The sequence below is a fragment of the Heterocephalus glaber genome, unplaced genomic scaffold (genome assembly GCF_053883595.1).
Source record: "Heterocephalus glaber isolate CG9 unplaced genomic scaffold, H.glaber_assembly_v1.0 deba00001503, whole genome shotgun sequence".
NCBI lineage: Eukaryota > Metazoa > Chordata > Mammalia > Rodentia > Bathyergidae > Heterocephalus > Heterocephalus glaber.
The window spans coordinates 2,186,034-2,211,928 of record NW_028258323.1 but is presented as its reverse complement, the minus strand read 5'-3'; the positions used below and the strand labels follow the sequence as shown (position 1 = coordinate 2,211,928).

The window sequence follows — 25,895 nt, the reverse complement described above, 5'->3', positions numbered from 1 at the left end:
CTTGTGAGCCTCACCACTTTAAATGCTTGTGACTAGTAAACTTCCTCTTATGGTCTTCCAAGTGAATTCATTTAGGAGCATCCTTATCATTCAGGACAGTTTGCTTTTGGTGACATGAAAATTTAGTTAGAAAATAATTCACTAGGGTCAGTGTAAATATTGAAGTTCAAAGGCCTCTGCAAACTCTTTAGGGGACTTATAAAGCATTCTGTTGTAGCACATATAAATGCAATTTCCAGGCACTGACTATAACTTTTGAGAGGACTTTTTCCTCAGCCAAAAAAAAAAAAAAAAATACTGCTTTTGTATTTGTCAAATGTTTTACATGATGAGGACAATGTAGTGGTGATTATTGCTTGGAGAGGTTATTGTTTGTTTTGGGGGGTTTTTGTTTGTTGAAACAATGTCTCATTATGTAGTTCAGGCTGACCTTGAACTTCTGGCAATCCTTCTCCCTCAGCCTCTCAAGTGCTGGTATTACAGGCGTGCACTACCACACCCAACTGTAGAGGTAATTGTTAAAAATTAAACAAGATGAATATGTAAGAAAATATCTGAGTTATCTATAATGAAGTTAAAATATTAAGGACATTTGCTAAGTATAAACTCATGTATTCTTTGCTTCTTAAAATTGATAAATGATAATCCATTTGACCCTATTAAACGTATGTCATAGATTATTGATAAAGCTTTCTACATAACACTGATATAAGATCAAAAGATACCTGATCCTTTAATAAGTTTCAGAGTAACTGTCCTAGAGGAACAGAAATATGTATCTGAAAAGGGAGCCTTGTCTAACTATAGGTCAAATTAAAAATGAGCTTTAAATATTATGTCAAAGTAATTGAGGGTTGTATTTGTTCATCATTTTAAGATATCCTAAAGTTAATAATTTATATAAACACAACTCATTTAATATTCTAGTAATAGTTTTGTTTTGTTTTTTATCTTTTGCTGTAAAGAATTAATAGTTATGACTTCCCTGGTCTGCAAATGGGGTTTTTATGTGGCCTAATGCTAATAGCTTTAAAAGATGCTAAAAGGCCTACTTCTCTAAAATAAGTAGACTGCTATTATTTTAAGTCTTTGCTTAAAAATAATACTTAAAATGATTTTTCTTTTAAGTCATTTGTTTATACAGAAAAGCCTTGCAAGCTTCAGGACCAAGGATTTTGAGCTTTTTCCATCTCAAACATATGGTCTTCTTTTCCAGATATACCATGCTTACATCTATATTTAAGACAGTTTTGGACACAAATATGAGCTAATAATATGAGTTTTAAAACTATTGGTAGCCTATGTGTGGGTTAAAACCTATACTTTTGTAGTAATGTAAAAGTTATGTTTTTGTTGTAAATTGATCATATATGTTAACAATATAACTTTTGAGTAAAACATTTCTAGCACTTTTTTTTTTTTGGTACCGGGGATCAAACTCGGATCCTTGTGCTTGTGAGTCAGGCGCTGAAACCACTGAGCTAAATCCCCAGCCCTGAGTAAAACATTTCTAATTAAAGACAGTTTGTTCTAAGAAAAATATTTGAAAAATTAAAAGCATAATACACAGGGCTAATGTTAGTATCTTTGTTTAAAACAATAAGTCTTAGGAAACTGGTTAATGCTTAGTAAAATTTGTCACTGGCTGGGTCTGAGGTGGTCCCTGAAGCTGAGATAAGGAACCTAATCCACCCTTCTTATAAAATAGGCTTGCAGGTCCACTGACTCCCATCATGGAATAAGAATCAGAGCTAGTCCATAAGAGACACAGGAAGGAATTAGACAGAAATTGAAAGGTACACAAAGAAATACAGTGTAGGCCCTCAAGAGAGAAAAATGCTTATTTCCTGCAACGGGGGATATTTATGCTTCTCTTGAGAGGTGGAAACCCAGGAAAAGGTGACCCAGAAGGGTAGTGGCCCATTCTATGGGTATGGGCCCAGTTTCTATTTTTGAAAAGGTAATTTAAATATTCTTTGGATTCTCTCAACTTGCTCCTTTACCTTAATATCGAGTTCCTGCTCTTCACTTTCTCAATTAAGCCAATCTCTGGATGGCCAGTATTCCTGGGGAATTTTGGGTATGATGCGTCTGGAAGAGGAGAAGCCTAAATGTACCCAAGGGAACGCAGATATGAATGCTGTGGGTGACTTCAACTGAGGCCCACAAGTTATAGTTTTCTTAAAAGTACTGTTGAACCCCGTCCCCGAATTAGATTAGCGACAAATTCTCAAAGCATGACACAGTCCTGGGATCTTACTGGAGAACTTTATTTTCCAGCCGGGACCCATGTACACTCCAACCAAGTCGGAGGACAAAGGCCCCAGCTGAAATGAGGACTGCATATTTAAAGGGAAAAACCACAGAAGAAGTCTCTCCTCCCATTCCCCTGGGTTACGGATTGTTGCAGAAGCTGGTTACAGAAGCCAGGATAAGCACAGTTAGTTCCTCACATTCCCCTGGGTAACAGTTTGTTGCAGATCACCGGACACACAGTTTCTGTTTATCAGTTAGGGGTGGGGTCTTCTCCCAGGAGACAGAGTGCAGCTGGAAGTCACATATTTGCAAAATGGAGGAGAATGGGCTCAACATGGTGCTGGTATTGCTAAGTTGCTAAGTTGGGTCTCACAAGTACAACTTGTAGTTATGCTTTGTCTTCTTTCCACCTATCTCTTATTGCTTCTATCCTGCCTCATCCTCCCCATCCTGAGACTTTGATCACTTATTCTTAAGGGGGTACAGAAGGCCTGATGGTCCATCCTTTTGTAACTACTTCAGGTGGAGGAGGGGCATTGATCTTGCCTAGCCAAGGATCAAAAGTCTCACCCTGACTTATCTAAAAGAGACAAAGGAAGATGGGTTTTGTTGTTTGATGAACAATCATCTTTTGATAGTCTGGAAAAGAGAATAGAGACATTAGCAAGTCACTGATACTTAAACTTCATTTTATAACCTTGTTAAACAAGCTGGGTGTTATGGCTTGTATTTAGATGTCCCCCCAAAACTTCATGTGGTCATAGGAGGAGCTTTTAGGAAGTGGCTGAATCTAGTGTGTGATGCTGGGATTAAGGATGTGATGCTGGGATTGATTCATAGTGCAATGCTAGGATTAAGGATGTGAGTGCTACCTGCCCTAAGGGTGGGTGGGAAGCCTGGATAAGAATATAAGGGACAGAAAGGGCTGCTGTTTTCATTGCTTGTCTCTTGTTGCTTGTAGCTCATTGGCTTGCTGCCTTCTCCCTGCCCTTCTTTTCCATTAAGTGTTTCTCCTCTGTGATGCCCCTCTGCCATGCCACCTTGCCTTGGAGTCAACCATGAACTGAAACCTCTACAAACTGTGAGCCAAATAAACCTTTCCTCCTTTAACTTTGAGTGTTGGATATTTTATGTCAGCAACGAGAAAAGTAACTAAGACCCTGGGGCCAGAAATTAACCGTAAAATATTGATGAATAGTGCCTCCAAAATCTGGAAGAAGTCTTTAACATTTGGCATAAACCTTTTTTCTTTAATATTAACCTCTATTTGTTTCAAAGTGTTTACGCAAATATAACAAGTGGTGTTTAAGAGCACACAGACACCTCCCTATTTTGTCTATAAGAAATCTAATGTCCTCCTATTTTAATTACAATGATGGTGAATGAATATGCTAAATAAATATATTTGCATTTTTTGACAATTGAGCACTAAAATTTTTATTATAGAGCTCTATTTTGTAGTCCTAAAACCTTTTGTAATGATTGGCTTCAAATAATATAAACATATAAATTCTCAAGTTGATAATAGAGTAACAATGTTTAGTAACTAGAATATTTATACTGCCATTTTTATTTTATAGGAACACCTATAGAAGCTAAATCATCATCTCAGAGGTACTTGAAATTAAACTCAACATGATGAGAATACACTAAGAGAGGCTGAAGGACACATTTTTGAAAGGGCTAGTGGAACTGGGAATCAAAGACTTCTTATGGCTATGAGTTATAGGCATAGTCAAAGACTGCTAATAGGGTGAGTATACTGTTTGGACTCCCTTTTTATATCTAGTAGCTTTTTGTTTAATGTTATAATTATTCTCTGTCTCTCACTATGTAAGTGGTTATACTTTCCTGTTGGGTTTCTAAGACCTAGTCAAAGTAAGACCTATGTTAAATATCTATATCTACAGATATATAGATCTATATATGTTAAATATCTGTCAAGGTAAGTTAAGACTCCTCAGGAATTACTTTTGGGGCCATGTAAGGAGCCTCTTAGCTCCTCTAATTTTTTCTCTACCAGTTGTATCACCTGCAACATGGGTTACAGTCTTTGCTTGATTATGTGGCTTCCCATGGAAGCATGGAGACATCCCACCTCTTTAGTGACCCTCCTTTTAGCATAATGTACATTGGCTGACTCTTGTCCTCTAGGGTTCAACAATCTCCCAGCTCAGGAGATTGGGTGATTCACCGGGACTATAGGAACTTTTAGAGGGTTCCCATCATGCCCTGGGTTTTGGATGACCTTGAAAGGCAAGGGTCAAAATATTGGCTGTCCTCTTAGCTGAGTTACCTTTTTTAGCTTTGGTTTTTCAAGCCTTGGTTGTCAAATACCCAGGAGGTCAATTGTACCAGTTTTGAAGTAGGAACAACAGTCTTTAATCTCAACTATTACAATCTTTTTCAAATACTGGGTATTTGTACTATAGGCTAGTGATGGTGAACTTTTTAGAGCCTTCAGTGATGCAAATAGCCCACTGCAGCACAAGTGCCATAGGTTTACCACCACTGCTGTAGGTGATGGTTTACCATTTAATATGCAGTTTAAGTTGTCTTTTAGAAGTCATATTTCTATAGCATATTATCAGATAACAGTTATAACGTTTTACAAGGAAAATTTAAAATCAAGAAGCAACATTTTAGCATAATAATTATGATGACATTATTTTTTGGTACTAGGGATTGAACCCAGGGCCTTCACACTGAGCTACATCCCCAGCCTGATTTTTTGTTTGTTTGTTTGTTTGTTTTTGAGACAGGGTCTTGTTAAGTTTTTCAGGCTGGCTTTGAACTCACAGTAATCCTCCTGCCTCAGCCTCCCTTGCTGGGGCTACAGATGTGCACCACCACACCTAGCCTAATTATGATGACATTATTATACTAGAACCAGTAGGGCTTTTTTGGATTTCTAAAAATATAGTTAAATTCTCATTTTAGTACAGAATAGCTCATCAACAAGTTACCTTTATCCAAGTATAAAATATTACTATTTTCATTTAATTTGCTACCTTTAAAAAAAAAAGTGGCTAAGAAGAATGTACTTGTTGACAGATGTACTTTATAGATAACTATTGCCCAGTCTTTGTTCCTTAGAGTGACATTGCCTGAACTGCATATTGTTTAGGCACATCTAACTATCATAACTCAATTAGGTAACAATCACATAAACATCTATCATCCTAAGCAACTTTATTCTGGAGGTCATCCATGTAATAAAATGTTTTCTTAAATTCTACATCTAAGAAGGCATGTACACTTTGGAAACAAATATATTCAATATACCTTGAGGTTAGCAATAATTAGCATTACAGCTATATAGGAGTCTTTACCTATATTTACTTAGTTTTTACTCTTAAGGCAAAATTTAGATTTCTTTAACAAATTTATATAATGTAACTTCACTGATAAGAATTAAAGGACATCTTTGGCACTCTTATAAGTTTAAGAAGTAGTATTAATGACCATAAATAGATTTTTGTCCAATATATGAGTGTTTCTCATTTATACAATAGCAAAAATTCTTGTTTAATCAAAGCCAATAGACATAGATCAAATTTTAAATGGCAGGACCAAATTTAAAGAGGCCAAAAAACTTGATCATTTTATATGTCTAAGGTCTAGATGTAATATATATTGTATAAAAGAGCACTTATTGGTAACCTTGCATGCATTAAACTTAAACTGTGAAACTGAGACTCACAGCATATTTTGTCTTCAGTGTCATCAATAGTCCCAGATATACAGGGTGTGTTATAAACAATGATAATAATTGCTCACTTAACCAATCATAAACTGATTGTTAAAACATTTTACAAATGAACATTTAAATAATCTTTAACTTGTAAAACTCAGCTTTTTAAAACTGGTAGCAAAATTTTATTAAAGGTAGGAAAAGAAACAGGCTTTACAGAGTGAGTTTGGGGAAAAAAACAAGCTCTGCAAAGCAAAAATTCAGCTTTCTTTAAGTAACCAAAAGCCTAACGATGGAAAATACAACAAATTATCTTAGTAAAATCTTTGCTTTTAATTTAGTTTTTGTCAGTTTAACCAAGAGCATTTTAATATCATGAGAAAACTTTACTGCTTTAGACATAAAAACTTAACCTTTTAATTCTAGCCGTGGGGGGAGGGGGGGCGTGGTGGCTGTGTATGTGTGTGTATATATATACATAATGATCCGGAGAAAAACCAGAGAAGCCACCATCAATGGAGAAAACTGAAGCAAATTGGTTCAGGCAGCTGCTTTTTCAGCCACAGAGGGGAATTTTGTCCAGTAATTCCTCAGGCACAAAGGGCCCTCATTTAGGGGAAATTTTCTATTATTATAATATAAATTTATATGTTAGACAATTAACTCTTAACCAATTTAAGCAATCTTAAACCTTTATATATTAAAATTTTATGAACACATTTAATAGACCATATATTATCTTTTATAAGCCTTAAGAGACCAAGAATATTTGAATTCATATTTAGCAACTGATAACATGGATGTTATGAACATTTATAAGCATTAATCCTATTTGTATTTACTTATTTGCCCATTTTGACAATTACTTTAGGTGACTCATGAGAACCACAGCATGCTATATTTAACCTTTGTAAGCTATGAATAGATAATCTTTATCCAAGGAAAAACTCCTAAATTATAACACATAGAAAACAATTGAAATTGCATTTATTAAAAACAATTTTTAAGATAAATATTATCTTGACTGGCTAGCAATCTGGATGGAAACGTCACCAACTCTAAAGGTATCTTTACTCTTGTCTTACTGACCAGTTTAAATCAGCTCACTGTAAACAAAAAGCTGTGAACAAAAAGCATTTGGGCTACATCATGACTGTCCACTGATCTACAAGCTGACGACTTAAGTAGAATGTTTGGAACAAAACATATACCTGAAAGTTAACACACAGAAATATACATGTTAACCAAATCATAAATAACCTTTATGTTACCAGACTTTAGGGTTCTTATTTGTAAGTTTTATTTAAGCCTTGAACCTAGCAGTTTTTGTCCTCTAATGTTTTAAATGAATATTACCCTTGAATATTTATATAACCAAGGTTTTTCAGTGGAAAGCCCTAATAGAGCCAGCAGTCTGCATGGGCAAAAAATAAAAACAAAACTAAATTGATATGAGCTCAAAATATTTTTAAATGAAACTGCTGCAGATACTTTAACCAATTATTAAAACAGATTAACGGCAGACAGACAAGAAAACATATAGAACACATAAAACCATTACATTAAATTACAGCGCACTCTTAGACACATTGGTCATGCAGAATTATAATGACCTTTTTCTTAGTTTTAGGTTTATAAGTGTAAACAGACTAGTCAGTCAGAATTTCCCCTAAGGGTTATCAATTAGCTCCCCTCCCCCTTTTTTTTGGTACTGGAGTTTGAACTCAGGTCCTTGTGCTTGCAAGGCAGGTGGCAGAATCACTGAGCTAAATCCCTGGCCTAGCTCTCCCTTTTTTTTGTAAGTCATAACAGTATTTTCTTTAATACTCTATGCTACTCTGACTACTTTTTCTTTATTTAGTTAACACTGTAGGACTTATAACTAATGAGTCAGGAGAAAGAGAGAAAAGAAATACAGGCCTAAATGGGATCTTCATTCACTGTCCCTTAGTACAAAACCAAGTCTGAGGCCTTGTGTTTTTACTCTTTAACTTACATCTGAAGAAAAATCAAGCTTTTAAACTCTTTCATCTTAAATTGGTCCCAAGTTCATAAGATACAATATAAAGGTTGGAGACAGATATTGAGTTACCCATAATCATTTAAGATGTACTACATGCCTTTAAGATCTCTGTATGCCTTGTGTCTAGATATCCCCCCAAAGCCTCAAGCAGTCATAAACTTTTTCAGAGTGGCTGGATCTAGGTTCTGTGATGCTGGGATAAGGCTGTGTGTGATTACTAAATTAGTCCACTGATTGGTTTAGTACCCGCCCTAAACTGGCTAGCCTAGTTATAAAAGGGGCAGAAAGAAGCTGCTGTTGCCGCTTGTAGCTTGGTGCCTTTTGCCTTCTATCCTCTGCTCACCATGAACTGTTTCTCCTCTGCAGTGTCTCTCTGCCATGCCAACTTGCCTTGCGCCAGCTGATTAGGGACTGAAACCTCTACGAACTCTGAGCTGAAATAAACCTTTCCCCCTTTAACTTTGAGTGTTGAATATTTCGTCTCAGCAACAAGAAAAGTAACTGAGACAATCTTCCTTGTGTACTTGTGGAAAGAGATACAGAGAAGAAAGAAGATAGGATCCTGTTTAGGTCCCTGAGGTCAGGTGCATGTGCAGCCCACCCACTGCTGGGTTCACGCTGTGTGTGCACCCTGCCCCATTATCCAGAACCAGAACCATCCAAGATTGGCAGCTCTGCCCTGTTACCACAGTACTGAAACTGCCCACGGGGCAGCTTTTCTCTGTTACCCCAGAGTCAGAACTACCTAGGGGGCACAGCTCTGCCCTGTTAGCCCATGATTGGCAGCTCTGCCATGTTGCCACAGTGTCAAAGCTGCCCATGGGGCAGCTCTGCCCTGTTTTCTGTCATTGATTAGTCCAGCATCCCTGCTAGTCGTGAAGAAATCTATTGCTCATGGCCAGAACAAGCATTCTTGTTTTTGACACATAACTATTCCAATCTGTGTCAACAGATCAGGAAAGCAGCTAGGCTTTACTAAAAAATTTACTCCACTGCCGCCTGCCTCGCAAGCGCAAGGACCCAAGTTCAATCCCTGGTACCAAAAAAAAAAATTTTACTCCAGAGATCTTTATATCTAGGGGCCTGTAACACACACAAGGAAATCAGAGCAGTGGTGGCAAACCTACAGAGCCCTCTCTGCCGGCACGTGAGCCAAGTCCCCCAAGCAGCTGAGCATCGGATAACAGCTGTTTTTTCTAAACTGAAACCTCAGTGCTCAGGTTTAATTGCAGTGTTGGCACTTCTACAGTAAATATGTGGGTTTGGGGTTGCAGTTTGAGGACTCAATCTCTAAAAGGTTTGCCATCACTGCCATAGAGGGTTTTAAAAGTCTGGAGATGGCGGTTAGCAACTGTAACAAATGGCAGGGAGGGATGAGACCACCCAAGCAGGCTAGTGAAACAAAGAGGTATAGACTTTATTCACCCGGGCAGAGGCGGACTGACCACAAGCAAAAGGTCATCAGCACTGAACAAAGAAAAGGCAAGAAGCTTTATAGGGCATTGGAAGAGAGGTCTGACACTTGTGGGGTCAGAGCAAATATTTGTGGTTGGGGTCCATGCAGCAATCCAGGCAGATGTACAGATACATTCTGGTGGCTTGGCATTGAAAAGATGCTGTGCTTTGTAGTTGTTATCTCTATGTTGGGAACATCTCATCCTGTATTCTGTGTCCGAGATAGCATGGCATTTGTCAGGCGGAGACAGCACTTGCATCTGTCTCTGCTACCTGTTTTGTTGTGGTTTTTTGAATCTTGTTAAACTATAGCTTGGAATTAAAGAGCATATTCATTAACCATTTTACTACCAGGTCAAGCCTGACAACAACTACAAATCACATACCATTTTAGATAGGGAGATAAACATGAGGGAAAATTATCACAGGAACACCAGAACCAAATACAATGGAGGGAGGAAGCATGCTAGCACTAGAGAAGCAACCCTGAGAGGCCCCAGAAAGAAAATCCCTGCAGGCAGGGCTGGATGGGCAGCTGCCCTCGGATCCAGGCAGGCCATGGCAAACAACACTCAGAGCTGAAATGGAGCCCTTCCTGAAGGCCCAGCAGGAGCACACTGATGCCACGTGCTTCCCCTTCCCCCGCCCATGTAGTGGGACACACTAGGAACTGTCCTGGAGCCAGGAGAGAACTTCCTGAGTTCCCCAGCTCCCATCGACCCCCTCCACTCTCAAGATCCTTGCTGCTCCCTGACAAATAATATCAGAAAAAGTTAAAGGATTTGGGTTTTCTGACAAATGAAAGCCTGGGGTTGGGGGAGGAACAAAGAGGGGATTGGGGCTTTCATAGGGGAGAAGGGAGGGAAAAAAGAACACTTGCAGAAATGGGCATGGTAGCACACACTTGTAATCCCAGCACTCGGGAGGCTGAGGCAGAAGGATCCTTGTGAGTTCGAGGCCAGCCTGGGCTACATAGTGAGTTCAAAGCCAGCCTGAACTGCATAGCGTAGACCTTGTTTCAAAAAACCCAAACAAAGAAACAAAACAACAGGTTTCGTCTTGGGTTGAGTCCATAACTGCAGATGTTTGTAAACAGGGAGACAGAAAATGAGAGGGAAAAAATAGATAAATTTCAGAGGGCAGAGAGTTGGGGAAAGTGGGGAAGAAAACAAATGAAAAGCCTTGACCTGAACTTACCAAAGTTGTGGTCCCAATGCCTCTTTTTCTCCTGGCTGGCTGACCAAGAGAAAATGTCACCTGACTGGGTCTGAGGAGGTCCTGAAGCTGAGATAAGAAACCTAACTCACCTTTCTCAGAGACTAAGTTTGCAGCTTCAGAAAAAACTTTTAAGGACTAGTCAGTAAGAGGTAAAAGACAGGTTTATTAGGCAGAAATTGAAAGGTACACACTCAAGGAAATAGAGTGCAGGTCCTCAAGAGAGAGGCATTTATTTGCTGCAACAGGGAATGTTTGCCCTCCTCTTGGGGGGTGGAGAACCTGAGAATAGGTGGCCCACCCTCCAGGGTAGTAGCCCATTCTATAGGGATGGGCCCAATTTGTTTGTTGTTTGTTTTTTTGCTTGTTGAATAGGTTATTTAAATATTCTTTGGATTCTTTCAACCTACTCCTTTACCTTAGGACAGATTCCTGCTCTTTATTTTCTCAATTAAGCCAATCAATGGAGGGTCGGTATTCCCAGGGAATTTTGGGGTGTTCTGGGTCTGGAAGGAAAAGTACCTACCTTTAACCATGGCAAAGCTGATATGGATGCCTTGGGTAACTTGAACTGAGGCCCAAAATTTGTAATCTTGAAAGTACAATTTTTAGTTATAATTGCCTTGCCTCTTTTTACCTATCTTTTATTCCTGCTAATGTATAGTGAGTAAGGGGTCCTAGGATAGGTTTCTAGGTTCTTATGCATGATGAACAAAGAACTGAATGTGGTATACAATGGTTGCGAAAAAGCAGCCAAGTGTAATGAAATTTAAAGGGGCACAGTTTGCTCAGAGCAAACGGGCTTATGGTGGCAGAAAAGGAAAATGGCACAAGCACAGAATATGTTGGGCTTAAAGGTTTCAAAATGTGTTCCAGGACTGGGGATTTAGCTCAGTGGTTTCGCCGCCTGCTGCACAAGTGCAAGGACCCGAGTTCGATACTTGGTACCAAAAACAAAAATGTGTTCCAGGCCTAGGGCACCTCCTATTCAGTCTTTTAAAGCATGACTGACAACATAATTGACACGATGCTGAGTCATGTTGGCTGTATCTACTGCACATGTCCTTTCCCATAATTTGTTATAATTTGATGCATGAGATGCAGCCCACATGTATGAACTTTTAATGAGTTCCAAATGAAGAAAGGTCATTGTAGGTCATGCCAACAGGTCCTGGTTTGGAACTCTAGATATTTTCAGTGGTCTTTGTTATTCTCATTTCTGCCACTAGGTTGTGGGCCTTGGGACAAAGGTCGGGGATTTGGCCCTGGGACAATGCCCATGTTCAGATGTGTGGAGAGGCGTGGTCCCATAGCCTCTAATTGTACAAGCAATAGTACTACTTCAATTTTACAACAAAACTTTTTTAAAGGTTTTAAACTTGTAAAAATAATGTCTTGTGTTCTCTACTGTCTTGTTATGATTAAATGTTTAGAAAAATTAAATCTTAGAAAGTTGATATTTAATTAGATATCTGTTTAAATTTTTCTTTTACAATTCTGGTTACATAAACTACTACAGTAATACCTCAGTTCATGAATGCTACTGTTTACAAACAATTCAGTTCACAAACAAAAGTGTTTGGCAAAATTTTGCTTCCATTCACGAACTCCACATTGGGTGGCAAACACGACCATGGCTGTCTTTCCCACACAAACACAAATGCAGCATCTTCCCCAAAATTGTAAAACAAATTGAGTTCATAAACCAAGGTGCCACTGAATTTATAATTTCTTATATTAAAAATGTAATTGTCCTGATATAATGCAGTTAGTCATGATTGTCTTAATATGCTGTAAAAATAGCTAAATTATTTTGTTAAATTCCTAGTTGTGTATTGCTTATATAGCTGGCAAAAGCCATGTTCCTCTTTGTCAATAAAAGACAATACTGCTGAAAAAAATATATATTTTTTTGGTACCAAGGATCAAACTCGGGTCCTTGTGGTTGCACAGCAGTCGGCAAAACCACTGAGCTAATTCCCCGGACCTGAGAAAATATATTTTCTTAGCAAAATAGACGTTAATCCTTGTACACTATATTCAAAAATGTTCACAGTTCTATATGTATCCCTAAAAAAAAAAAATACTGAAGGTGTTACTAAACTATAATGCTTGGTCTTGGTGTTGCGGAAATCTCAGAAAGAAATACACAGAGACACAGAATTCGGATAAAATAATAAAATTTCTTCTCGCAAGTGGACGGGAATGCCAGAAACCAGTCTGGTCAATATGGGCGCCCCCTTTGTTCAGCATTTCCCTTTTTATAGCCTTTTTAGCCATTATCTCAACCCTAGTGGTCTTTGATATGTAAATACAATTCCAGTTCCTATTTACAAGTCACAGACACAAGATAGGCCATATACATTGTAAATTCACCCTGGCATGGTAACTTTGTTAGGTTAATGAAGTTACTGGTTAGAGTCAGATAATCCTCACCTTAAACAAGGAGTTACGGGAAAAGCAAATCCTAAAAGAACACATTACTTATTTTGTTTCTGCAAATACCTTAATATTCACTCTATTAAGTTATCTAAAACTTTTCCGTATCATTGGCATTAGTAAATTTTGTGCTTTCTCCCAAATGGTGAATTACCATTGGTTTACAAAAAGAGAGGACTGCTCTTCACAGAAATATTGATTTTCTTTATCTTGGTCACTGCGTTTCTTAGTTCAAGTCTACTGCATAGATTGTATTTGTTTGCCCCCATTGGCTCGTTTCATATCTGCTTGTAAGCTTTGTAACTATCTGTCAAAGTTCTAATGTTTTAGTGTGCTGACTACAAAAGAGACAGGTTTAGGCTTGACAATAATCTCTAGATAAACAGCCTAACAGAAACTCTTTCTAAATCTCTGATACTGCTCTAATTTGGCAAGAAGGGTTTATGACACTGACTCCAATCCTGTCACTTTCCCCCTATGTGGGACATGTTCCGACTGACCATCACCGGGGAAAGCTACTGCAGCATTGAGGGAAGAGACTACAGATGGCTAACTACCAAAGCCTTCAGAAGCAAAGAAAATGTATTCAGAGACAAAGGGGAAAAGTTTTGAGCATCAGTCACCTGCACATCAACCCTACCAAAGTAAGCAGAGCTGCAGAGGTTATGAAAGAGGCTTCTGATGCATGACTTCCCCAAAGCGGAAAGCCCTTTTAGCAGGTGTAATTATTAGGACTCTCTGACACTGGCTTTCTTTTATATTTAACTTCACAACCGTTAGTGACACTGTTTCAGGCTCAAGCATCTGGTTTTCCCGTGCTTGTGTTCCACCTACTTGTGATGGAATGTACGTCACAGTCCAGCTGAGACAGCCAGCCAGGTGATGTGGCACCTCAAGGCCTTCATGACTGAGGGCTGGAATAAAGCAAGGGGTGAATTCAACTGGCACTGCAAAATGAAACTTTAAAAGTTCGACTTTTTTCTTTTAGAGATAAGCAACTTCTCCATACTTTTTCATGCTGAGCACACAGCTAACACCCTCTTCTCTCCTCAAACTAAAAGCAAGGACAGAATATGCAGATATTATGCACCCCAGGAGGCCAGGAGCCTGGTTTCCTTTTCACAAGAAAGTGGAGATGAGCTGAAGAGGGCTGGAAGTGATAAAGCAAGCATGGAGACTCTATTCCTTACTGTAAAAGACCCTTGCCCACCTGTACATGGAGAGATGGTGATTTGAGGCAAAAAGGCCCCTGCATCTCCTCAGAGCCAGCTTTGAATAAATTCTTTTTTCCTTTTTACTAAAATATGTTGTCAGTGGCAAGCAAATGAACCTGAGCATATAAAATTAAGTAGCCAGTAACATTCTCGTAAGCTTTTCTATCACGGTAGAAGGAACCTTAGCTTTCTGGCTTCTCAGACTAAAATCCTTCAAGTTGTGATTGATTGTCATTCTCTACTTCATATCTGAACCATCAGCACATCCTGTCTACTCTTCTTTCAAACTACATCTGGAATTCAACCACTTCTCACCATTTTTCTTGCTGCCACCTTTGTCCAGGTCATCATTTTGTATCACAGTAACCTCCTAAGCATTTCCCTGATTCTCCCTGGGTCTCCTCTAGTAGACAGCATAGTCGTTCAGTTTTTTAATTTTTTGGTGCTGGAGAATTGAACCCAGGGACATGCTAAGTTCATGCCGAGCTAGATCCCCAGCTCCCCCACCCCCTCCCCCGTCATCCTGAGGCAGGGTAGAAAAAACAGAGGTAGGTAAAAAAGAGTCAAAATTGAAATTTAAAAATTATTCTTTTCAGAAAAACCGCACATAAAAGTTACTCAAGCCTCTTTCCCTTCCAGGAAATTCACTCCAAAAAAAAAGAAATAAAGACAAAAAATCATAAGAGTCTTAAAGCACCGTAAGCCCATAAAGGGGTCTGGGCCTATGCTTTCCATGTGTAAATTCTGTTTTCTTCCACAGACTTCCGTTCTAAAGGAAGCAGCAATATTAGTGGGTGGCAGATTTCAATTTCAAACACAGGGTTTGCTTTCTGACATAGCTCTCCTTGCTAAACATTTACTAGCTCACCTTTGTATTTAGAAGATTTGCTGCAAATTTGATGATAAGGAAACTTTTACTGAGACATACTTTACAGATCTATTGAGAGTTATGGGAAATTTTGTGCATCAGTTCAAAGAAAAATAAGGAATTATTGTCTACAGGGAAAATAAAAGCTGTACCACAAATTATAATTACAACGCATTACCTGGCTCAGCTCTGTGCAGAATTTACTTCGTCATAACGATGAAAGTGGAGAGAATATAGACTTCACCCAAATTGGGGTATGATTATATTGGAGAGAAGAAAAAAGGGAAGGGGTCTAGGTAAGGAAACTGACATCCTCCTCTCTCATGGTGGAAGTGATGGCACATGTGAACGTCTTCGCCCCCACATCTCCAACTGTGGGGACCATAATTGACCAGCAGGCCCAGCTGTGCCCTGTGGAAACCACTACCATGTTCACGCAGAGGCCTCATTTCTTATGGGCTGCTCCCAGCCAATGACTGAGCATGACAGGGATCTAAGGAATACATGTCTGGGCTGCAGTGGCTCAGACTTCCCACCAGCCTCACTGACCTTTCCTGCCACCCCGTGTGTTCTCAGGTGACCCCCATCTACCCTCCCCTCCCCTCTGGACTGTCCATGGTGTGCTTCCCACCTCCCTCCCATTCCTCCCTCAAGTATATCCCCTAATACATTTCTCATTTGTGTACCCGCATCTTGGAGGCTGTGGACCAATTCAGAAGTAAATTAATGATATGTAAAATTGATGAATTAAACGCTGGCTTGGGCGAGGGATTTAGCTCAGTGGTTTCGCAGCCTGCTGCGCAAGCTCAAGAACCCGAGTTCAAACCCCCGTACCAAAAAAAAAAAAAAAAAAACCTCTGGCTGTACGTGGCTTTATTTTGAGGAACGCATGTCAATATCATGAGACATGGCTAAGAGAGGGGAATGTGGGAGAGGGGCACATATATTTCAAAGTCTTTAGCACCACTTGACCTTTTAATAACTGTATGTGTGTGTTTGACTCTTTTAAAGGAAGTTGTTTAAGAGGGGGAAGACCTTAGACCTTGGCTGCTTTAGATCATCAAGGGACTCCACACTGCATCTAAACTATATTATCTGTGGGGCCGGGGGATTTAGCTCAGTGGTTCTGCCACCTGCCTCGCAAGCACAAGGTCCTGAGTTCAAACCCTAGTACCAAAAAACAAAACAAAAACATAAACTCTATCATCTGTGTCTCCAGCAGGCACTCAGTCTACAGTTTCTCTTTGCATGGGCTTTTTGGCTGTTACTGGTGACAGGTTGACTCATCCACTCATCCGACTCCTTGCAGACAGCTCCGCCCAGAGGCAGGAAAACAGGTTGCTGTCTAGATGTCCAGTCTGAGGTGAAAGCACTGCTGACAACGCCTTTGAGTTGTTGCTTCCACTTTTAATATTTACAACAGAATAATTTTTAGAGATATTCTTTCTTTTACTATTCTTCTCATTTCAGGGAGACAAGCCCTTACCATGACCTTGTCTTGGAGGGTTTAGCAAATGCTGCCTCATAAGTGGTCTAAACCCTCAAACTTTCACTAGAATTTTTATACAAAATCCAGGATGTGCCTCTTGACACTTCTAGCAAATGTTTTCTATGCTAGGGAAGTTTGCTGAGGAATTATATGTGATTATCTAAATAAAAATAACACCATTTACTTCATTCATGATAGCTGAAGAGTATTTTCCCATGCTATGTTCAACTCTTTTTGGAAAATCTACAAAACAAATGAATATGCTTCCCGGCAGAACAAAGGGGCAAACCAAACAGGTGTAAATTGAGCTCTTTGCACCTAACATTTGAGCAAATCAAAGTAAAACAAGCAAACAAATATGTTAATATCTTCAAAGAAATAAGATTCTGTATAAGAAAGCCTTAAAGCAAGAAAAATGTGAGCTACAATAAAAAATACTGTGAGCATTAAAAGTTTTTAAAAATTATTACACTAAGAGACACATTGTGATTAATCCTCCTCAAATCCCTCCCATTGCTTTGAACACGTTTATCCTATTGTTCTTGCCATTTTCTGAAGCAGTTCTGGAAGCCTTCTTTCCTAAGTGTGCTGTTGTGTCTGCCTCAAAGTCCTGAATCCATTCAAAACATCTCCCTTCTGAGGTCATTTTCACTCAGGAAGAGCCAGAAGTCTCATAGTGACAGATTTTGTGAAGAGGTGGATGAGGACACACTGTCATGTTTCTACGAGCCTGCCTTTATGCTGGATGGTACTGGGCAGCAGAATTCACTGTATTTTTTTTTATCACACTATCTAAAGATATTCACAAAAGAAAACTTTCAGAATGCTTGATATATTTGGCAAAAATGATGGGATAAGTGTGTTCAAAGTGAGAGAGGGGTATTTTGAGGGGGAATTAATGGCAATGTGTCTTCTACTGCACTAAATTTTTAAAATGTAAACATTCACCATACATTTTGATCACACTGTAAATGTGCTATTTTTTAATGTAGAAAATATTTAATAAATTACAGTGAGCTTTCCTTCTGCTTTCCCTTTTGATTCTATCCAGGCTACAAGTCTACCAGATGGTACCACCCACACCCAGGGAGGGTCTTCCCTCTTCAGTAAATCCATCCTCTGAACCCAGAACTGTGATAAACTAATCAGTGGACAAGGCAGTTATCACACCCATGATCTAGTTCCTCCCAAAAGCCCCACCTATGAGCTCTTGAGGCTGTGGGAGTCACCTAGATACAAACTGTAGCACTTACATAGTCATAATCATGTAAAGTGAGTGTTTATGTAAGAGAAAAGAATCATAAATATATTGGGAGTTTGGAGAGAAGCTGTTGGAAGTGTAGAATGGCTACATTGTAGGAAGTAATTTGGAATATGCAAAATCAAAACAGCACTCAGAATGAGCAGTATGAACATGTTATTTAGAAACTTGGAGCAAATAAATGTTTCTTTTTGGAATCAGGATGATGGTGGAGGAGGAGTGTGGCAAGGATACTGCTTTTTGCTGCAATCTTTTTCATCTAAAAATATGTATTTCTCTGACAAAAAATTAAAATTATGTTATGAAAAGTAACTGATTAGAAAATGACATATTTGTCAAGTATTATTAATAAAATATAAAGGAATTGGTCATATCTATTTTATTTCAGAGGAGGAGGAGGGTGAGATGGATCCTGGCTAATTTGGGCACTCTTGTGACTCTCAAGGAAGAACAAAGGAGTAAGTCATCAGGGAAAATATGTACAGTTCATGACCCTGGAACAAAGAAACCAGGAAGCGCCTTGAACATTTAGGACATGGGTCTACCGTGACTCATTGAACTGGCCTGGGGCGCTGCTTGGCCTTTAATGGCCATTTCCAATGTTCACAGAGGTCGAACACTGGGTCCTGTTTCAGGATTTGAGCTCCTGTTCTCCTTCCTTCCTTCCTTCTTTCCTTCCTTCCTTCCTTCCTTAAAGGGAACTGGTACAGATTCGCAGCATTAAAGGTAGGGAAAAGTAGCAATGTTAAGTGTAAGACCGGGGGCCTTACCAAACGCTCCGAGGAGCTGACTGCAGCGACGAACACCCAGGAAGGAACACACCGGACAAGTTGGAAAATAAAACAGACCTTTATTAGTCTGGCCAGACGGCACTCCCAAAGCAAAGTAGCTAAGAGAGGCAACTGGCTCAGAGTCCGAGGCTGTTTTATAGGGGGTTAAGGGGGAGGTTAACATGTAGATTTACGAAAAAAAGGAACAAAGGTTAGTGGTCGACTGTCACGTACTGATGGTCAGCAGACATACACACTAATGGTCACGACCGTCACTTACTGATGGTCAGCAGACACATTGATGGATTGTTCTACAGGTAGTGGGCCCGGGAACATTCGTTCTCCGGACAAACAAGGGGTTGAGCAATTTTACTTAGGAACTCTGTTTCGTTACAGATTCTATTATCCCAGAACTAACAAGCACATTTTAACCATGAATTTACAAGTACAATAGAGGCTAGGGGAATAATTGATTTTGGAATCATGCAGTCCCACATTAAGTATTCAAAGGGAGTGAGAGTTCAACAGAAGTTTTTGGCATAATAATTTGTGTTGCATTATTTCATAAATCTTGGGCAAATGACTCCTTTAAATCCTACCTGTGGTAGATTTAATACCAACCCAGGAAAATAGCTCAGGACATTCTCAAGCATTGCAAATTAAATGCTATCTTTGAATTTTGACAAAATAAATAAAACAAAAAGATTCTCCAAGAAAGAGAAATAATGTAATAAACAAAAGGACAGACCATCTTTCACTTTTCTCAAAAGCTAATCAAAGTATGAAGATGAAAAACACACATTTCCTCATAACCTGTCTCTGCAGCAGAGGCCATTAATGTCTGTTCCCTTCTCACACACTGCTCTGCGACGAGAACCACATGAACATTTGCTTCCAGGAGACAGGCACCGTCCTCTCCTGGAATATGAACCTCCAGGCCTCCACACTGCCCGTGAGGCAGAGAAGAAAGATAGGGATGATGATTAAGTAGCCTTCCTCTGGCTTTTGTCACGAGCAAGCTATGCTAGTGACAGACTGGAAGAGTCTGTGTCTTTCTACAATGTCGAACTCTACTGAATAATGATAAATCTATGAACTATATTAATTCTTTTTTTTTAGACAGGGCCTCACTATGTAGCTCAGGCTGGCCTTGAACTCACTATGTAGTCCAGACTGGCCTCAAACTCATGGAGATCTGTCAGGTAAAAGCCTGAAAACCAAGACCAGACCAGGCCACAACAAGCCTTTATTAGGGGAACAGATCTGCTGGGCTGTCTCTGAACAAAGGAGAGACAAAAGCAATATGGCCAGGACAGCAAGTGCCTTCTATAGGGGCTTGTAGGAGCTGAGGTGGGGTTGGGTAAGGCAGTGGCTAGGGACTGGAGGAGCCTGTGACATCACTAGTTGCTAGGAGGAGAGCAAGTATTAGGTTACTTTTTTGGTGGGAGTAGGGGCGTGTTGGAAAGAAGGTAGCTGTTATATACAGCAGCCACCCTAAATTGGAGGGAAATCTATCAAGATCCTCCTGCCTCAGCCTCCCAAGTGCTGGGATTACAGGTGTGTGCCACCACACCCCGCTCATGCTAGTCAATTTCATCAGTTTTATCTGGCCTAGCACTGAAGGTTGCTGGCAACCACAGGTTCTTTTATTCTAATCTTAATTACTCCTACCTGTAACATTCAAGTCACACTTCACACTTCACACAATACTGGTTACAGAATGGCTAGGAAAGGGTTAGCAATGGCTGCAGGATTCGAAGAAGAAAAGAAGCAGGACTGGAAGCCAAGGCAGAGAGTCCACAGAGATAGAAGAAGTCACCACAGGTAGCCAGATGAAATTACAAGCCAGACAGAGGTACCCAGGGAGGTATAGGGCTTGCTGAGAGCTCAGAGTTGGTTCAAAGTCTGGATGGCAGGGACCGTTTGAGGGGACAGTGTCAAGCAGGGAGACTGAGCTGAGGCAAAGCAGGGGACAGCGTGGTGGGGCACACCTGTAATCCCAGGACGCAGGAGGATGTGCGTGAGTTTGAGGCTAGTCTGGGCTACATAATGAGTCTTTATCTCAAAAAAAAAAAAGCTAGGGGACAGAGCTGGAGCTCGTGGCCTGTTGACCTCACGATGCATCCCCAGGGGGTCTAATGAGATGACAGGCCCGTGTGACACTCCACACCCCAGGGCCCGACTCCCTCCTCTATGTGATCCAGGTGCAGGGCTGCATCGTGTGTTGGTCTGATGTGTCCAGTAAGCTCACGGGCCTGGTTTTCCTTGCTGTAACTTAGATATGTCCTGTCCATGTGCTCCCATTTAATCTGGTACGTTACATGTTTTTATTAGCAAAATTTACTTTGCTGTTCATGCCTTATGATTGTGCTGTGTGGCTGGGAGTTGTTTTTCAGCATTTGCTATGTCCAACATTGGGTGGTGCTGTGTGCACAGACAAGCCACGTCACTGCCTGGCCTTTGCACTCAAAATGGAGAAACTGCTGCTCTCTAAGATGGAGTCACTCAGGGCCAGGCACAGCCTGGAACCTGCTACTCTACACAGCATGGAGCAGCTCACAGCAGGGCACTGCCTACTCCACAGACTTTCCTCTTCTTCCTCTCAGATGAAATTGTCATTCTGGAACCTTCCTCTTCATCCTCTTCCTCCTCCTCCTCCTTTTCAAACATCCTGCTTCAACAGAGATGAGCAGAAGTAAGGAGAATGGCCAAGGAGAAGGGCTGGGGATCTGCCAGCTTTGATTTATGCTGCAATTAAAAAATGACTGAAAGACCCTAGCTGAGTTCTTCATCAAATTAAAGTCCTAAAGAAAGAAGAGGCGCATAGGAAACATTGCCAAGTCAACAATATTGGAGTCAGGAGTGAAGTCATTCTCTGTCCTCAGAGCCTGTATCAATTAGTCTAGCTTGTATTTGAAGCTTTGGTGAAATCAACATTAACTTGAACTAGACTACAGAAGTAAAGATGAAATATCACTTCTGCCCAGGACATGACGCTAAGTAGTTTCTGCCATGGCAGAGTCTTCCCTAATCCAGTTTTCTAGTGTAATGAAGTGGGTCTATGGAGTTTGCCAAAACTCCCCATGGAGAGAGAGCACGCTGTGTACAGAGCAAATGCCCTGTCAGCCTCCAGGGTGGCAGCTGGGAAACTGAGAGGGTCTGAGTACAGAAGGAAAGCCCTGTGTGGAGAGGGAAGATGGGCTTTCTGTCTCTTTTAAAACCCCCAGGAAGTGACCAGCCAAAGAAGCACTTCCATATGTCACTTCTTTATTCTGTCTCTAAATCCTGCCTGCCCAACAAGCTGGGCTGAACTCTGAATTTCTTCTGGTTCTGCCGGCTGCCAAAGTCATGCATGGATTTTTGCTCAAAGAAACTCTGCTAAATTTAATATGTGTAGTTTTTCTTTTGACAGTAGAGATGCATTAGAAGAGGGTGGGGATGGGAGAGGAGGACTGGAACTGAGTAGGATGTACCACTGACACGGAGAAAGGATAATGAGTGATATAAAACATGCAGGTCCAGCATGGCCTCAAAGGCACTGATGCATTGCTCTTGGTGGCAAAATGCGTGCCACAGTCCAAGGGAAAATTGCCACCACTCACTCCAATGCTGTGGCTACCTGCAAATGAGAATTTGAAAAGGCTTCCACATAGGAAGTCTCTAATATTCACAGGACCTTTGCTGTGTGCAATGCAACAGGTGGTGAGGAACACAATTGGGAAAACATGATCCACTGAAAGACATTATTCTAATAGCAATCGAAACAGCAAACTACCATAAAAAGTCACATTCAAGGGCCTCCTCCCACCATCCCTCACCTCCCCCAGAGTGAAAAGCTGCAACCTTGGAAACAGAGGCTTAGCCGGTGACCAGGCCATGCATGTATGTCGTGCTGATCAATAAAGTCTGAAATTCCCCGGCGTATTCTGACATACAGGCAACTTACCTAGGAAACCCCACATCTGCCTAGGTTTGATTCTTGGCTCTCTGTACACATTCCACAGACTCTGGTCCCCACTTCCCGTCTCTGCTCTGTCACTGGCATCAGGACATCACTTGCCTCACACATCCCTGTGGGAGAAACAGCTCTTATTACCTCAGCTGAGGACTCTGTGCCCTCGCTCAACCCAACATACAAAGATAGAACATGAAGATGTTTATGTAGATGTTGTTTATGGCCTCAGAGGCCTAAAGAGCAACATTAAATAAATACAAGTACTATGCAAGGTCCAGCAGGTCTTTCAGCAATGTTCCAACAGCTGAAAGCCTAAAGATCCAAGAAATATCCCTGAAGCTAGAGCACAAATAGTCCAAATAGGATCTTGCAAATGTATTTACTTGAATTCTAGTCTCTTAATTTTGTTTCAGTCCTGAAAACAGTTTCAGGATTATTTCCAAAGGAGCCCTGTTATGGCTGGCCAGATGGAGGAGAAAAATGGAAGTTGCCATCCTAAACAGATTTCAAAACTGCTATTCTTGAATCAGCTAAAGAGCAGGGCTCTGAAATTTTCCTGATTTGCCTGACAGTTTGATTATATAGAAGTGACAGGGGGAAAACAGAGCAAGGGTGTGAAATCTGCTGGTGCAGTAGTTACCAGAACCATGGGAAATGCTTGTCCACTAGGATTGGAAATGTTCAGTGGGAGGAAGCAAGGATTCGTCATGCTACCTTGGAATATCTGAAGGCATCATGTGGAAAAGGGCTTTCGATTGTTCTGCTTATTCTGTTGTGTTTTTTTGGTTTTTTGGGTTTTTTTGTACCGGGGATCAAACTTGGGTCCTTGCACTTGCACAGCAATGTTCTGCTTATTCTGAAAGAGTAAAACCAGGCTTCATGATGGAATTTCAGAGTAATAGATTTCAGTCATTTTAAAGAAATCGCTTTCAAACAGTACTATGCAAAGATTTGGCAACTGTAAGGCAAACTTTTGGCATAAATGAAGAAAGCAGGACTAAAAACATTCTAAGCAGAGTGCAGTGGTGCAGGCCTGTAATCCTAACACTCGGGAGGCTGAGGCAGGAGGATCACTGTGAGTTGGAGGCCAGCCTGGGCTACACAGAGAGACCCTGTCTCAAAACAAACAAAAAAGACATTCTAAGAAAATTCACAATATTCGATCCCCAGTACCAAAAAAAAAAAAAAAAGTAAGAAAATTCACGACACTGAAAACGTAAAAGGTAAAATTGTTCTAGCTAATCCAAATTTAGAAAAGAGTATGAGAGCCAGCCGCAGAGTGGAAAAGACGCTCTCTACCCCAAAGTTGTCGGCTCCAGGATAAAATCCATCACAGCCTTGTCCAAACTGAAGTTTCTGATCTGAAAAGCCTGCCCGGCTCATCATCTCTCTCAGAAGCAGCACATTCTGTTCATACTTGTCCTTCTTGTCATCTGAGCTGGAAGAAGGGGAAAAACCAAAAAAAACAAATCTTACAGGCCAATTCTATTACTTTCCTCTGCCCTATGTTCTATTCCAAAAGTGCTGGTGAAGACTATTTTCATATCAGGTTACCCTAAAGGTCTAAATGTAGATTTGTTTTAAAATAATAAGAAAACAGATATACTTATTTATTGGACGAATGCACAGTTTTTGCTGTCTGCCGGCCACTACTCTAAGCATTTTATGAATACTAACTCGAGGAATCATCTTGACAACTTTTTCAGGTGTTCTTATTTATCACATTTCATAGATAAATAGACTAAGGCCCAGAGAGGTGGCGTAACCTGCCTGGTTTGCACAGCTGGTAAACAGTCAGGCTGGGCTTTGACTCCAATCGGGGTAGGCACTGAGCTTGCTCTGTTATCTCTGCTGCCTGGGTCCTCTCTCCCCTCAGCGGTTCAGCCTGGTGTTCTGTGGTTTTTCTTTTCTTTTTTTATTTCTTTTTTTTTTTTCCTGTGGTTTTTCTTTTCAGATCCCTCCCACTGATTTTTATGTGTTCTGCTGACACCTGAAAGTGTTATCTTCTTTACTCACTTATAAGACCTTGGCTCTGACTCCGAATTTGTGATTTTTCACTCAGTTTAATGGTCCGTGAATTCCCAGGGAGATCACATGGAACTCAGGGCGGAACTGTGCTGTTTCTCAAGGACAGAGGCCCACTTCTGTAAGGCAATGGCCTCTGAGCGAACAGTCTCACTTACCAGCTTCTGAGTTACTCTGCATCATGCAGCCAGCTGAGTACCCGTCGGTGCCATTTCTTCTGCCTGCCACACAGCTTTCCTACCTTTTTCGAGAATTAAAATGAAAAGAGGTTAAGTAACTCACTCAAACTGGCACAGACAGTCGGGTGCGGAGTTGGAACTCAAAGACAGGTTTAACTCTAAAAATTACTTTTTTGTGCCTGCTTCTCTGCCATTCTCTATCACTTCCCAAGATGGCTTACTTCACTTCAAAGACACTCGAAGGCAGAGTTTGGGGAAGAGCAGAAGCTCCAAGCGGCCTCACAGATGGAATTCTTCCTCTGAAAGATGAGAAGCCACACAGATACCCAAAGCCTGACCTTTTATAGTCAGCGAGTCATTGAGCAGCAACCAGAGGAAATTTTTTTAAAATAATAATAAATAATAAATGTAGGATTCTTTTTGAGACAGGACTTCACTATGTAGCCCACGCTGCCCTTGAGCTCACAGTGATCCCCTTGCCCCAGCCTCCCGAGTGCTGGGAATATAGGCATGAGTAAATAATTTAAATAGAAGTTTTAAAACCAGAATGAAATGCAAATATCCCTTCTGAGGGACAAATTATCATTATTATTTCTCACTGACTTTAGACCATTTCACAGGGGAAAAAAGCATATTTAGACACTCTACAAATACTTCACATGAGTCTTCTTCAAAATGCATAGGCTGGGGCCAGGGATTTAGCTCAGTGGCGCTGCATCTGCCTCACAAGTGCAAGGTCCTGAGTTTAACCCCTGGTACCAAAAAAAATGCATGGGCTGTGGCATTTTCCAAAATAATTACACTTTGGTGAGGTTGTAGAGAAAAAGGAACTCTTACACATTGCTGATAGAGATGTAAATTAATACAACCTTTAAAGAAAACAGTATGGATTTTCCTCAGAAAATGAAAACTAGAACTATCAACTAGCAATTCCACTATGGGATTTATTTCCATAGGAAATGAAAATCAGTGTGAGGAAAAGACATTCATCCTCCCATGTTCACTGCAGCACTCTTCACAACTGCCAAGATGTGGAATCAACCTGTGTCTAT

The 25,895-nt window shown here is 40.5% G+C and overlaps 1 long non-coding RNA gene across 2 annotated transcripts; it reads left to right on the top strand.

Annotated features, from left to right (window-relative positions):
- The first annotated feature begins 223 nt into the window (after nucleotides 1–223).
- On the top strand, nucleotides 224–18,275 carry LOC147825470 (uncharacterized). 2 transcript variants are annotated; one of them, XR_015440733.1, is made up of 4 exons: nucleotides 224–511; nucleotides 2,281–2,440; nucleotides 3,218–3,337; nucleotides 3,837–18,275. It is a non-coding gene; the product is annotated as an uncharacterized LOC147825470 (long non-coding RNA). The 2 variants fall into 2 exon arrangements; XR_015440732.1 differs by having other exon boundaries at nucleotides 2,281–3,337.
- The last annotated feature ends 7,620 nt before the right edge of the window (nucleotides 18,276–25,895 follow it).